Below are 16,420 nucleotides of genomic sequence, written 5' to 3' on the forward strand. Positions count from 1 at the left end.
ATGTAAGAATGCCTGTCTCTTTATCTGGTCTGAAGATAAGCGAGACATGTGGAACCTTCCCCTTGTAGGAAGTTCCTTGAACTCTAGAAGATACCCCTGAGAGACTATTTCTAGTGCCCAGGGATCCTGAACGTCTCTTGCCCAAGCCTGAGCGAAGAGAGAAAGTCTGCCCCCTACTAGATCGGGTCCCGGATCGGGGGCTACCCCTTCATGCTGTCTTGGTAGCAGCAGCAGGCTTCTTGGCCTGTTTACCCTTGTTCCAGCCTTGCAATGGTTTCCATGCTGGCCTAGGCTGGGAAGAGTTGCCTTCTTGTCTGGAGGCCGCAGAGTTAGGATTCAGTCCGTTCCTGAAATTGCGAAAGGAACGAAAATTAGATTTGTTCTTAGCCTTGAAAGGCCTATCCTGTGGGAGGGCATGTCCCTTTCCACCAGTAATGTCTGAAATAATCTCTTTCAATTCTGGCCCAAAAAGGGTCTTACCCTTGAAAGGAATATTAAGCAATTTATTCTTGGACGACACATCCGCCAACCAGGATTTTAGCCAAAGCGATCTGCGCGCCACTATTGCAAACCCTGAATTTTTCGCCGCTAACTTAGCCAATTGGAAAGCGGCATCCAAAATAAAGGAATTAGCCAACTTTAGTGCGTGAATTCTGTCCATGACTTCATCATATGGAGTCTCTTTTTGGAGCGAATTATCTAGTTCCTCGAACCAAAAATACGCTGCCGTGGTGACAGGAATAATGCACGAGATTGGTTGAAGCAGGAAACCTTGCTGAACAAATATCTTTTTTAGCAATCCTTCCAATTTTTTATCCATAGGATCTTTAAAAGCGCAACTGTCCTCAATAGGAATAGTTGTGCGCTTAGCTAACGTTGACACTGCCCCCTCAACCTTAGGAACCGTTTGCCATGCGTCCCTTCTGGGGTCAACAATGGGGAACATTTTCTTGAATATAGGAGGTGGAACAAAAGGTATACCTGGCTTTTCCCACTCCTTAGTCACTATATCCGCCACCCACTTGGGTATCGGAAAGGCATCAGCGTGCACTGGGACCTCTAAGAATTTGTCCATCTTGCACAATTTCTCTGGAATTACCAAAGAATCACAGTCATCAAGAGTAGTTAGGACCTCCTTAAGCAGGGCGCGGAGATGTTCTAACTTAAATTTAAATGTTACGACATCAGTGTCTGCCTGCTGAGAAACTTTTCCTGAATCAGAAATTTCCCCCTCAGACAGGCCCTCCCTCACTGCCAATTCAGATTGATGTGAGGGTATAACTGATAAATTGTCCTCAGCGCCAACCTGCTCATCTTCTGTATTTAAAACTGAGCTGTCACGCTTTCTAGGGTAGGATGGCAGTTTGGATAACAGATTTGCTATAGAATTATCCATTACTGCTGTTAACTGTTGCATAGTAACAAGCATTGGCGCGCTAGATGTACTAGGTATCGCCTGCGCGGGCAAAACTGGTGTTGACACAGAAGGAGAGGATGAGGAACTATCCCCACTACCTTCATTAGAGGAATCATCTTGGGCAATCTTATTCAATGTGGCAGTACTGTCCATACTTTGTTTGGATGCTATGACACAATTTGCACAAACATTAATTGGGGGAACCACCTTGGCTTTCATACACACAGAACATAAGCCATCTGAAGGTATAGACATGTTAGACAGAATTTGGCAGGCTAATAATGCAGTAAAAGCGTTTTTAAAGAAAAGCGTTACTGTCCCTTTAAATAATAAACAGGCACACTTTATTTCTGATATATTGAAAAACAATGAAGGCAATGTCCGATTTTTACAACATTTTTACCCCAGAGTCCTAATGCCTTGAAAGTATTGCACACCAAGTTTCAAGACTTTAACCCTTAAAATGAGCAAACCGGAGCTATTTGTTCAATTAGACAATTTTAATACACTACAATCACAGCCACAGCCTTGCTGCGGCTTTTTACCTTCCCTGAGAGTTATTCAGCAATGAAATAAACCTTCCAGAGTCCGTTTTAGTATGCCACAGGACCCCTCACATGAAGCTGCATGCACTGCCATGGAAGTAAACTGCGCAATTGAGGCGCGAAAACAGGGCCTCCTTCCTCTGCATACCAGAGTGAAGGGGCCTTCCTGACTGAAATAGTCGTCTAACTCAATGCCAGGCGATAAAAACGTTCCCAAAAGTGCTTTTAAGTGCACAAAACACACTAAATGCCATTAAAATATGAAATAAAACAATCGATTTAGCCCACAATAGTGTCAACCAGTGTAGAGCCCATTTGTAAGCCTTAATCTGTTATGAGTCTAAGAAAATGGCTTACTTACCCCTTAAGGGAAAACTGACAGTCTTCTACCATTAACATGTCTTGTTAGAAATATGACTGATCATACCTTGAGCAGAAAAGTCTGCAAACTGTTCCCCCCAACTGAAGTTCTCTGGGCTCAACAGTCCTGCGTGGGAACAGCAATTGATTTTAGTTACTGCTGCTAAAATCATACTCCTCTTTAAACAGAACTCTTCATCCCTTTCTGTTTTAGAGTAAATAGTACAAACCGGCACTATTTTAAAATAACAAACTCTTGATAGAAGAATAAAAAACTACAACTAACACCACATACTCTTTACCATCCCCGTGGAGATGCTACTTGTTCAGAGCGGCAAAGAGAATGACTTGGGGGCGGAGCCAGAGGGGGAGCTATATGGACAGCTCTTGCTGGGTGCTCTCTTTGCCATTTCCTGTAGGGGAAGAGAATATCCCACAAGTAAGGATGAAGCCGTGGACTGGACACACCAATGTTGGAGAAATTAAAATTAAACTTAAAATAAGTTCCAGTTTCTAGGCAAGAAAATATTGTGTTTTGTCCAATATCCACTTGTGGAGGACCACCCACAAGATCCCCAACCCAGAAGGGCAGTTCTGAAGTTGAGAGGAAGTCTCAGAGAGATCCACTGAAACAATAATTACTTTTACAAGAAGCATTTTTGCTAACAGATGTATATTGCAAAAATGCTTCTATTTAAAACTGAAATGCACTCACACAGATTTCAGTTTTGAACCTTCTGTCCCTTTAATTATTTTTCCGTATTGCTAGGGGTTCTTGTTTGCCATGCAAGATATCATGTATTGAGGCACTAGCATATCTATATATGTTAATGACACCTGCTAGCGAAACATTGGAGAAGAGAGGTGAAACCGCTCCAGTGAATTTCTTTTAAAATCTCACCTTTACAATAAGGTCCCTCAAAGCCTCCTAAAGAGCCTCAATGATTCTAGCCCATTTACCAACCTTATTGAGCATGATATAGCCTCTGATGAAGTGGGTAGGAGCCCTGCAAAACGCGTAAGGCCACACCCACATAGCGGTTTCTGAGCCGGCTTTACAGAAGTCCATAATTCAGACACTAACTTTACTAGCGGGGCTGTCTGGGGGATATATTCCCCTCCTTTGTGTAAACATCTGACACTTATCCCGGATGAGAGTCAGTAGTGTTAGCTCCATACACGAGCTGTACATACACCGAGAAGAAGCCATCCAGTGACTATAGTAGTCATCTATAACACACGCTGATCATATACCTCATAATATTAAGGTTTTCCTTGTGAGTGGATTTTATAATGTTTTAATAAACGCTGCAGCACTGAAGATTCTGCACTTAGATTGCCTGTTGTTCTGTTTTGCGCTCCAGAGTTCTTTCTTTCTTATTGAGCGTGTGTTTATTATCTATAATTTATTAAATAAAATATCATTTTTTAATCCCTCTGGGATCCATTTATGGTGCAGAATACTAAGGAACCACACACAAATGCAAATACTATATGATATGTAACTACTACTGACTAAAAGTGACTTACTTATTCTGCATTTAGGATATTGTTTGTAAGATGTTTTGAGACTTGTTACTTGACGCTCCACTGGCATCATCTGTACCCATAGCGACAACTGGTGTCTAAGGTAAGCGGCTATTTCATTTCCCTGGTGTACAGACGTCTCACCTGATTGCAAGAGCTGAATATCAACTTGCTAAATAAAGCACTGGGAGATTTTCACTGCTGAAAAAATAATACTAATATTAAAGGTAATAGCTATTAAAGGGACAGTCTAGTCAATTAAATTAAATTAATTAAACTCTCATGATTCAGATAGGGCAAGCAATTTAAAACAACTTTCCAATTTACTTTTATTATCAAATTGGAGGAAGCAAGTAAAAATATAGATAAAGAGGAATCAGTTGATGTGATATACTTTTTTTTGCAAAGGCATTTGATACAGTGCCACATGAGAGATTAATGCACAAAATTAAGGGACTGGGAATAGCTGAAAATTTTAGCTCATGGATAAATAACTGGATAAAAGATAGGGAGCAACGAGAAGTAGTAAATGGATCATACCCAGATTGGAGAAAAGGTAATCAGTGGAGTTCCCCAGGGATCAGTACTGTGCCCTGTTCTTGTTAATATTTTTATTAATGACTGGAAGCAAGGATTAAATAGCAACATTTCTATTTTTGCAGATGATACAAAGTTATGTAAGGTCATGAGGTCAGAGCAGGATGAACTTTCGTTAAAAGGGGATCTGCAAAAATTAGAAGTATGGGCAAGTAAATGGAAAATGAGATTTAATATGGGAAAATGCAAGGTTCTATATTTTGGAAGTAAAAATAAGCAGGCATTGTATTATTTAAATAAGGGAAGACTTCGCCAAACAGAGGAGGAAAGGGATTTGGGAGTAGTAATAGATAACAAGCTAGATGGGTGCACAATGCAGGGCAGCAGCTTCTAAGGCTAATAAGATACTAGCATGTATTAAAAGCTGCTAGTAAATCCCTGGTAAGACCTCACCTTGAGTATGGAGTGCAGTTCTGGGGAACAATCTCAAAAAAAGACATTGCAGACCTAGAAAAAGTTCAGAGAATATATTGTCTGGTATTATAGCGCTGCAGAACCTGTTGGCAATCTACAAATACCTGATAATAATAATAATAAGAGAAGGGCCACAAAGCTAATAAGGGGAATGGAGAATTTAAGCTATGAGGAGAGGTTAGCCAAACTGTGTCTGTTTTCGCTAGAAAAAACATAATTTATGTAAGAACTTACCTGATAAATTCATTTCTTTCATATTAGCAAGAGTCCATGAGCTTGTGACATATGGGATATACATTCCTACCAGGAGGGGCAAAGTTTCCCAAACCTTAAAATGCCTATAAATACACCCCTCACCACACCCACAATTCAGTTTAACGAATAGCCAAGAAGTGGGGTGATAAGAAAAAAGTGCGAAAGCATAAAAAAATAAGGAATTGGAATAATTGTGCTTTATACAAAAAAATCATAACCACCACAAAAAAGGGCGGGCCTCATGGACTCTTGCTAATATGAAAGAAATGAATTTATCAGGTAAGTTCTTACATAAATTATGTTTTCTTTCATGTAATTAGCAAGAGTCCATGAGCTAGTGACGTATGGGATAATGACTACCCAAGATGTGGATCTTTCCACGCAAGAGTCACTAGAGAGGGAGGGATAAAATAAAGACAGCCAATTCCTGCTGAAAATAATCCACACCCAAAATAAAGTTTAATGAAAAACAGAAACAGAAGATTCAAACTGAAACCGCTGCCTGAAGTACTTTTCTACCAAAAACTGCTTCAGAAGAAGAAAATACATCAAAATGGTAGAATTTAGTAAAAGTATGCAAAGAGGACCAAGTTGCTGCTTTGCAAATCTGATCAACCGAAGCTTCATTCCTAAACGCCCAGGAAGTAGAAACTGACCTAGTAGAATGAGCTGTAATCCTTTGAGGCGGAGTTTTACCCGACTCGACATAGGCATGATGAATTAAAGATTTCAACCAAGATGCCAAAGAAATGGCAGAAGCTTTCTGGCCTTTTCTAGAACCGGAAAAGATAACAAATAGACTAGAAGTCTTTCGGAAAGACTTAGTAGCTTCAACATAATATTTCAAAGCTCTAACAACATCCAAAGAATGCAACGATTTCTCCTTAGAATTCTTAGGATTAGGACATAATGAGGGAACCACAATTTCTCTACTAATGTTGTTGGAATTCACAACCTTAGGTAAAAATTCAAAAGAAGTTCGCAACACCGCCTTATCCTGATGAAAAATCAGAAAAGGAGACTCACAAGAAAGAGCAGTCAATTCAGAGACTCTTCTGGCAGAAGAGATCGCCAAAAGGAACAAAACTTTCCAAGAAAGTAATTTAATGTCCAATGAATGCATGGGTTCAAAAGGAGGAGCTTGAAGAGCCCCCAGAACCAAATTCAAACTCCAAGGAGGAGAAATTGACTTAATGACAGGTTTTATACGAACCAAAGCTTGTACAAAACAATGAATATCAGGAAGATTAGCAATCTTTCTGTGAAAAAGAACAGAAAGAGCAGAGATTTGTCCTTTCAAAGAACTTGCGGATAAACCTTTATCTAAACCATCCTGAAGAAACTGTAAAATTCTCGGAATTCTAAAAGAATGCCAAGAAAAATGAGAAAGACACCAAGAAATATAAGTCTTCCAGATTCTATAATATATCTCTCTAGATACAGGTTTACGAGCCTGTAACATAGTATTAATCACAGAGTCAGAGAAACCTCTTTGACCAAGAATCAAGCGTTCAATCTCCATACCTTTAAATTTAAGGATTTGAGATCCTGATGGAAAAAAGGACCTTGCGACAGAAGGTCTGGTCTTAGCGGAAGAGTCCATGGATGGCAAGAGGCCATCCGGACAAGATCCGCATACCAAAACATGTGAGGCCATGCCGGAGCTACCAGCAGAACAAACAAGCATTCCTTCAGAATCTTGGAGATTACTCTTGGAAGAAGAACTAGAGGCGGAAAGATATAGGCAGGATGATACTTCCAAGGAAGTGATAATGCATCCACTGCCTCCGCCTGAGGATCCCGGGATCTGGACAGATACCTGGGAAGTTTCTTGTTTAGATGAGACGCCATCAGATCTATTTCTGGAAGTTCCCACATTTGAACAATCTGAAGAAATACCTCTGGGTGAAGAGACCATTCGCCCGGATGCAACGTTTGGCGACTGAGATAATCCGCTTCCCAATTGTCTATACCTGGGATATGAACCGCAGAGATTAGACAGGAGCTGGATTCCGCCCAAACCAGAATTTGAGATACTTCTTTCATAGCCAGAGGACTGTGAGTCCCTCCTTGATGATTGATGTATGCCACAGTTGTGACATTGTCTCTCTGAAAACAAATAAACGATTCTCTCTTCAGAAGAGGCCAAGACTGAAGAGCTCTGAAAATTGCACGGAGTTCCAAAATATTGATCGGTAATCTCACCTCCTGAGATTCCCAAACTCCTTGTGCCGTCAGAGATCCCCACACAGCTCCCCAACCTGTAAGACTTGCATCTGTTGAAATTACAGTCCAGGTCGGAAGAACAAAAGAAGCCCCCTGAATTAAACGATGGTGATCTGTCCACCACGTTAGAGAGTGTCGTACAATCGGTTTTAAAGATATTAATTGAGATATCTTTGTGTAATCCCTGCACCATTGATTCAGCATACAGAGCTGAAGAGGTCGCATGTGAAAACGAGCAAAGGGGATCGCGTCCGATGCAGCAGTCATAAGACCTAGAATTTCCATGCATAAGGCTACCGAAGGGAATGATTGTGACTGAAGGTTTCGACAAGCTGAAATCAATTTTAGACGTCTCTTGTCTGTCAAAGACAGAGTCATGGACACTGAATATATCTGGAAACCCAGAAAGGTTACCCTTGTCTGAGGAATCAATGAACTTTTTAGTGAATTGATCCTCCAACCATGATCTTGAAGAAACAACACAAGTCGATTCGTATGAGATTCTGCTAAATGTAAAGACTGAGCAAGTACCAAGATATCGTCCAAATAAGGAAATACCACAATACCCTGTTCTCTGATTACAGACAGAAGGGCACCGAAAACCTTTGTAAAAATTCTTGGAGCTGTAGCTAGGCCAAACGGCAGAGCCACAAACTGGTAATGCTTGTCCAGAAAAGAGAATCTCAGGAACTGATAATGATCTGGATGAATCGGAATATGCAGATATGCATCCTGTAAATGTATTGTGGACATATAATGCCCTTGCTGAACAAAAGGCAAGATAGTCCTTACAGTTACCATTTTGAACGTTGGTATCCTTACATAACGATTCAATATTTTTAGATCCAGAACTGGTCTGAAGGAATTCTCCTTCTTTGGTACAATGAAGAGATTCGAATAAAACCCCAGCCCCTGTTCCAGAACTGGAACTGGCATAATTACTCCAGCCAACTCTAGATCTGAAACACATTTCAGAAATGCTTGAGCTTTCACTGTATTTACTGGGACACGGGAAAGAAAAAATCTCTTTGCAGGAGGTCTTATCTTGAAACCAATTCTGTACCCTTCTGAAACAATGTTCTGAATCCAAAGATTGTGAACAGAATTGATCCAAATTTCTTTGAAAAAACGTAACCTGCCCCCTACCAGCTGAGCTGGAATGAGGGCCGCACCTTCATGTGGACTTAGAAGCTGGCTTTGCTTTTCTAGAAGGCTTGGATTTATTCCAGACTGGAGATGGTTTCCAAACTGAAACTGCTCCTGAGGATGAAGGATCAGGTTTTTGTTCTTTGTTGAAACGAAAGGAACGAAAACGATTATTAGCCCTGTTTTTACCCTTAGATTTTTTATCCTGTGGTAAAAAAGTTCCTTTCCCACCAGTAACAGTTGAGATAATAGAATCCAACTGAGAACCAAATAATTTGTTACCCTGGAAAGAAATGGAAAGTAGAGTCGATTTAGAAGACATATCAGCATTCCAAGTTTTAAGCCATAAAGCTCTTCTAGCTAAAATAGCTAGAGACATAAACCTGACATCAACTCTGATAATATCAAAAATGGCATCACAGATAAAATTATTAGCATGTTGAAGAAGAATAATAATATTATGAGAATCATGATCTGTTACTTGTTGCGCTAAAGTTTCCAACCAAAAAGTTGAAGCTGCAGCAACATCAGCCAATGATATAGCAGGTCTAAGAAGATTACCTGAACACAGATAAGCTTTTCTTAGAAAGGATTCAATTTTCCTATCTAAAGGATCCTTAAACGAAGTACCATCTGACGTAGGAATAGTAGTACGTTTAGCAAGGGTAGAAATAGCCCCATCAACTTTAGGGATTTTGTCCCAAAATTCTAATCTGTCAGACGGCACAGGATATAATTGCTTAAAACGTTTAGAAGGAGTAAATGAATTACCCAAATCATTCCATTCTCTGGAAATTACTTCAGAAATAGCACCAGGAACAGGAAAAACTTCTGGAATAACCACAGGAGATTTAAAGACCTTATCTAAACATTTAGATTTAGTATCAAGAGGACCAGAATCCTCAATTTCTAAAGCAATTAGTACTTCTTTAAGTAAAGAACGAATAAATTCCATTTTAAATAAATATGAAGATTTATCAGCATCAACCTCTGAGACAGAATCCTCTGAACCAGAAGAGTCATTAGAATCAGAATGATGATGTTCATTTAAAAATTCATCTGTATAAAGAGAAGTTTTAAAAGATTTTTTATGTTTACTAGAAGGAGGAATAACAGACATAGCCTTCTTGATGGATTCAGAAACAAAATCTCTTATGTTATCAGGAACATTCTGAACATTAGATGTTGATGGAACTGCAACAGGTAATGGTACATTACTAAAGGAAATATCATCTGCATTAACAAGTTTGTCATGACAATTAATACAAACAACAGCTGGAGGAACAGCTACCAAAAGTTTACAGCAGATACACTTAGCTTTGGTAGTTCCAGCACCAGACAGCGATTTTCCTGAAGTATCTTCTGACTCAGATGCAACGTGAGACATCTTGCAATATGTAAGAGAAAAAACAACATATAAAGCAAAATTGATCAAATTCCTTAAATGACAGTTTCAGGAATGGGAAAAAAATGCCAAGGAACAAGCTTCTAGCAACCAGAAGCAAAGAAAAAATGAGACTTAAATAATGTGGAGACAAAAGCGACGCCCATATTTTTTTAGCGCCAAATAAGACGCCCACATTATTTGGCGCCTAAATGCTTTTGGCGCCAAAAATGACGCCACGTCCGGAACTCCGACATTTTTGGCGCAAAAGAACGTCAAAAATGACGCAACTTCCGGCAACACGTATGACGCCGGAAACAGAAAAGATTTTTTGCGCCAAAAAAGTCCGCGCCAAGAATGACGCAATAAAATGAAGCATTTTCAGCCCCCACAAGCCTAACAGCCCACAGGGAAAAAAGTCAAATTTTTAAGGTAAGAAAAATATTTGATTCAAGTGCATTATCCCAAATATGAAACTGACTGTCTGAAAATAAGGAATGTTGAACATCCTGAGTCAAGGCAAATAAATGTTTGAATACATATATTTAGAACTTTATTAAAAAAGTGCCCAACCATAGCTTAGAGTGTCACAGAAAATAAGACTTACTTACCCCAGGACACTCATCTACATGTTTGTAGAAAGCCAAACCAGTACTGAAACGAAAATCAGCAGAGGTAATGGTATATATATAAGAGTATATCGTCGATCTGAAAAGGGAGGTAAGAGATGAATCTCTACGACCGATAACAGAGAACCTATAAAATAGACCCCGTAGAAGGAGATCATTGAATTCAAACAGGCAATACTCTCCTCACATCCCTCTGACATTCACTGCACGCTGAGAGGAAAACCGGGCTCCAACCTGCTGCGGAGCGCATATCAACGTAGAATCTAGCACAAACTTACTTCACCACCTCCATAGGAGGCAAAGTTTGTAAAACTGAATTGTGGGTGTGGTGAGGGGTGTATTTATAGGCATTTTAAGGTTTGGGAAACTTTGCCCCTCCTGGTAGGAATGTATATCCCATACGTCACTAGCTCATGGACTCTTGCTAATTACATGAAAGAAAAAGGCGCTTGAGAGGTGACATGATTACTTTATATAAATATATTCAAGACCCATATACAGAGATGGCAGAAGCTCTGTTTATTCCAAGAAAATAGTTTTTTTGACAAGAGGTCACAATTTTAGGTTGGAGGAAAGGAGATTTAATCTCCTGCAACTGAAACGTTTTTTCACTGTAAGAGCAATAAAATTGTGGAACTCATTACCAAAGGAGGTAGTGAATGCCACTATCCTAGATCAGGGTTCTTCAAACTTTTTTCCCCAAAACCCAGTGCTATGATACCAAATACCTTCATGACCCTATTTTTATGCTTGATCTGACTAATTCTAAAGTAATATACAACAAGATAGCTGCAATTTTTGGCCAAGTGAATAAAATGTATCCGTACCTTATTCCTGATTGTAGTCAAACTTGAAAAGAGTTGAACAAAAAGGTTATAATGTAAACACACACCACATAATCTCATACACACACAGCACACACACTCTCAAACAAACACACATATTCTTATACAGCACGCACACTCTCATACAGCACACACACTCTCAAACAACACACAAACTCTCATACAACGCACACACTCTCATACAACACACACAGCACACCCACTCTCATACAACACACACTCTCATACAACACACACAGCAGTGTAACTTTCAAACAATACACACACTCGTATACAATATACATAGCACACACTCTCAAACACACACACTCTCATACACCACACACAGCAGTGCAACTCTCAAACAATAAAAACACTCTTATACAACACACACAGCACACACACTCTCATGCAACACAGACAGCACAAACACTCTCATACAATACACACACTCTCATACAACACACAAACTCTCATACAACACACACAGCAGTGCAACTCTCAAACACACACTCTCATACAACACACACAGCCCACACACTCTCATACAACACACACACTCTCATAAAACACACACAGCAGTGCAACTCCCAAACACACACACTCTCATACAACACACACAGCAGTGCAACTCTCAAACAATACACACACACTCTCATACAACACACACAGCACACTCTCTCATACACCACACACACTCTAATACAACACACACAGCAGTGCAACTCTCAAACAATACACACTTTCTTATACAACACACACAGCACACACACTCTCATACAACACACACACAGCAGTGCAACTCTCAAACACACACTCTCATACAACACACACAACAGTGCAACTCTCAAACACACACTCTCTCATAAAAAATACACACAGCACACACACTCTCATACAACACAGATACTCTCATACAACACATACAGCAGTGCAACTCTCAAACACACACACTCTCATACAACACACACACTCTCATACAACACACACACACTCTCATACAACACACACAGCAGTGCAACTCTCAAACAATACACACACTCATATACAACACACACACTCTCATACAAAACACACAGCACACACACTCTCATACAACACACTCTCTCAAACAACATATACACTTTCCTACAACACACACAGCAGTGCAACGCTCAAACAACACACACTCTCATACAACACACACAGCAGTGCAACTTTCATACAACACATACAGCAGTGCAACTCTCATACAACACACTCACTCTTATACAACACACTCACTCTCATACAACACACACAGCAGTGCAACTCTCATACAACACACTCACTCTCATACAACACACTCACTCTCATAAAACACACTCTCATACAACACACACAGCAGTGCAACTCTCATACAACACACTCACTCTCATACAACACACTCACTCTCATACAACACACACAGCAGTGCAACTCCCATACAACATACTCACTCTCATACAACACACACAGCAGTGCAACTCTCATACAACACACTCTCATACAACACACTCACTCTCATACAACACACACAGCAGTGCAACTCTCATACAACACACTCACTCTCATACAACACACACACTCTCATACAACACACACACACTCTCATACAACACACACAGCAGTGCAACTCTCTGCTTTTTGTAAAAATACAGTAGGCCACCCACCGTTCATGCCTTTGCCAACCTATCACTGAACAGTCCTCCTTGCATATTAAAATCAGGGCTGCATTCAGGTTAACTGTCAGAGTAAGACCTGCTGCTGTACAGAGCATGTACCCCCAGCCCTCTCTACCCTCAAACCCTCCCAAAAGCAGCAAACAGGCACCCTTGAGATAAGGGGAACTCAGGGGTGGACTGCAAACCTATGAGGACCTGGGCAAAAAAATATATAATAATTTATATATAGTGTGTGTTTGTGCGCATATATATATATAAAGCCTGTAGAGGAACCAACACTCACTCCACTTGATCAACATCCAAGGTGCACTGTAACACAATATAGACTTTCAAAAACAGGCACTTGCAGGCATTTTTCAAACACAGACTTTAAACAAAAATACCAGCGAGTGCCTGTCTGTTTTTGGAAGTATCTATCAATACGTATAAATAAAATCCTAACTAAAAAAAACTAAGCTCCCCATTGCCCTGAAAAGGTCATTTGTATGGACATTGCCCTTAAAAAGGGCATTTAGCTCTATTGCTGCCCAAACCCTAACCTAAAAATAAAACCCACCCAATAAACCCTTAGCAAAAACCTAACACTAACCCCCGAAGAGCCGACATCCTCAACGAAGCCGGGAAAAGTCCTCAACGAAGCCGGGAGAAGTCTTCATCCAAGCCAGGAGAAGTGGTCCTCCAGATGGGCAGAAGTCTTCATCCAGACGGCATCTTCTATCTTCATCCATCCGGTGCAGAGCGGGTCCATCTTCAAGATATCCGGCGTGGAACATCCTCTTCCAATGAAGAGGCCCTTTTAAGGGCTATTGGTAGTTTAGTTTAGGCTAGGGTTTCTTTTTATTTTGGTGGGGGGGCTTTTTTATTTTGATAGGGCTATTAGATTAGGTATAATTAGTTTAAATATCTTGTAATTTGTTTTTTTATTTTGTGTTATTTAGTGTTTTGGTTTTTTGTAATTTAGGTAATTGTATTTAATGTATTTAATTGTATTTAATTTAGGTAATTTATTTAATTGTAGTGTAGTTAGTGTAATAACTATTTAGTAACTATTCTACCTAGTTAAAATAAATACAAACTTGCCTGTAAAATAAAAATAAACCCTAAGCTAGATACAATGTAACTATTAGTTATATTGTAGCTAGCTTAGGGTTTATTTTACAGGTAAGTATTTAGTTTTATACAGAACAAAAAAAAAAGAGTATACAATTGGATAGTTACTTCCCTTTAGTTAGAACCGCTGTCTTCCAAACAGTCTCTCTCAAAGTTGTACAATAGATAGAGGCACTGGTTCTAAGTGATCTCCAAAGGATTTTTCGCTATTTTTCACAATTTTCCCAGAAGAATTCTGTCTGTATCTGTGTTAAAAGAATATCACATTGACATAATATGTCTGTGCACCTTAATATATAAGTGCAGTATACTCACAGAATGATATAAGGGAAACAGCTCCACAGGTGATATCACAAAAAAACAGCAGGGGATTTCACACAAAAAACAACGATCAGGAAAGGAAAAAAGTTGGCTTTTTAAATAAAATGCTTATTTTGCTCATAAATAAACATTTTATTTAAAAAGCCAGCTTTTTCCTGTACATCCACACTAAAATAAATTTGATTCCTAAAATCTAAAAATGTATTTTAGAGTGGATGTACAGTATCCATACAGTATCCATACAGTATCCACACATTATCCATACAGTATCCATACAGTATCCATACAGTATCCACACATTATCCACACAGTATCCATACAGTATCCATACAGTATCCACACAGTATCCATACAGTATCCACACATTATCCACACAGTATCCACACAGTATCCACACAGTATCCATACAGTATCCACACATTATCCACACAGTATCCATACAGTATCCATACAGTATCCACACAGTATCCACACATTATCCATACAGTATCCACACAGTATCCACACAGTATCCACACAGTATCCATACAGTATCCACACATTATCCATACAGTATCCATACATTATCCACACAGTATCCACACAGTATCCATACAGTATCCATACAGTATCCATACTTGATTCTAAACCATGCCAGTAAAATATAGAAATTAAAACTTCAAACTTTATTTCTCTATTTAAAAAGTTATGCATAACCCATAGCAATGATACAATATAAAAAGACTAGTAGGACCCAAAGATATGCAAGTTTAAAGCATTTCATTGTGCACACCTTATTCATACTACTTGCACATTGTCTGCTAAGCTGTTTAGAAAGTACCTCCAGGCACCCTTTTTTATTGCCAATTCACTGTGGTATATTGGGTCCTCTGCAGGGGCGAAATTACTATTGGTGCAGCAGGTGCAGTGGCACCAGGGTCCAAGTGCTGGGGGCCCATAGCAGTTAGTCTACACATAGACATGAGCAGAATATGTACAATCCTAATGCAGGGAAGGCTTTTATTAGTTCAGGTTGAAGGTCCATCTTGCCATCTTATCTATCTATCTATCTATCTCTCTCTCTATCTATCTCTCTATCTATCTCTCTATCTCTCTCTCTCTCTCTCTATCTCTCTCTCTTTCTATCTATCTCTCTCTCTCTCTATCTCTCTCTCTCTATCTCTCTCTCTATCTATCTCTATCTCTCTCTATCTCTCTATCTATCTCTATCTCTCTCTCTATCTATCTCTATCTCTCTATCTCTCTATCTCTCTATCTCTCTCTCTATCTATCTCTTACTACTGAGTTACCTTTAGGGGGCACTAGGGACCTTCGTTGAGTAGGTCCGCTTCTGGTCCTCTGCAACTAATCAGCTACATCTCCTATAGATCTAATGTGGCTCATAAGGGCCCAATATATCCTGGCTCTTAGTATCTTTATTTGAAAAGCAAGAATTAAAAGGGACATAAAACAAGTTGGGATGGAGACAAAATATAATAATACGTACTTTAATTACTTTACCTGCTAATTTATGCTGCAGTGCCTCGCCATTAACCCTTTCTTTTAAGTTTCTGAATTGTAAAGCTCTAACTCCCCCCACACATTTCCTTCTATGGCTGCATCTATGTTTATTGTTCTTTTAGTAGAAGGCAAAAGTGCGCAGTGATTATCTGCTGGAGCATACCTAGAAGCTGTGAACTCAGTTGAAATACAATGCCTGTGTCTAAACACTGATAAGGGGGTGGAGCAGACTGCTCCAGACAACATGGCTATTTAAGTATTTTTGCTTATTTTTGAAAATTATTTTAAAATACTTGCAAGCAATTTTTAACAATTTTTTTAATGCAAAATATTTTTACTTAATTAGCCCTTTTAGGATATGCACATATATCAACCTGTTTTATGGCACTTTAAGCATAGGAGCCGGCCCATTTTTGGTTCAGCACCCTGGGTGCTTTTTAGCCACCAATCAGCAAGCGCTACCCAGATGCCGAACCAAAGATG

The sequence above is a fragment of the Bombina bombina genome, chromosome 6, assembly GCF_027579735.1.
Source record: "Bombina bombina isolate aBomBom1 chromosome 6, aBomBom1.pri, whole genome shotgun sequence".
Classification (NCBI taxonomy): domain Eukaryota; kingdom Metazoa; phylum Chordata; class Amphibia; order Anura; family Bombinatoridae; genus Bombina; species Bombina bombina.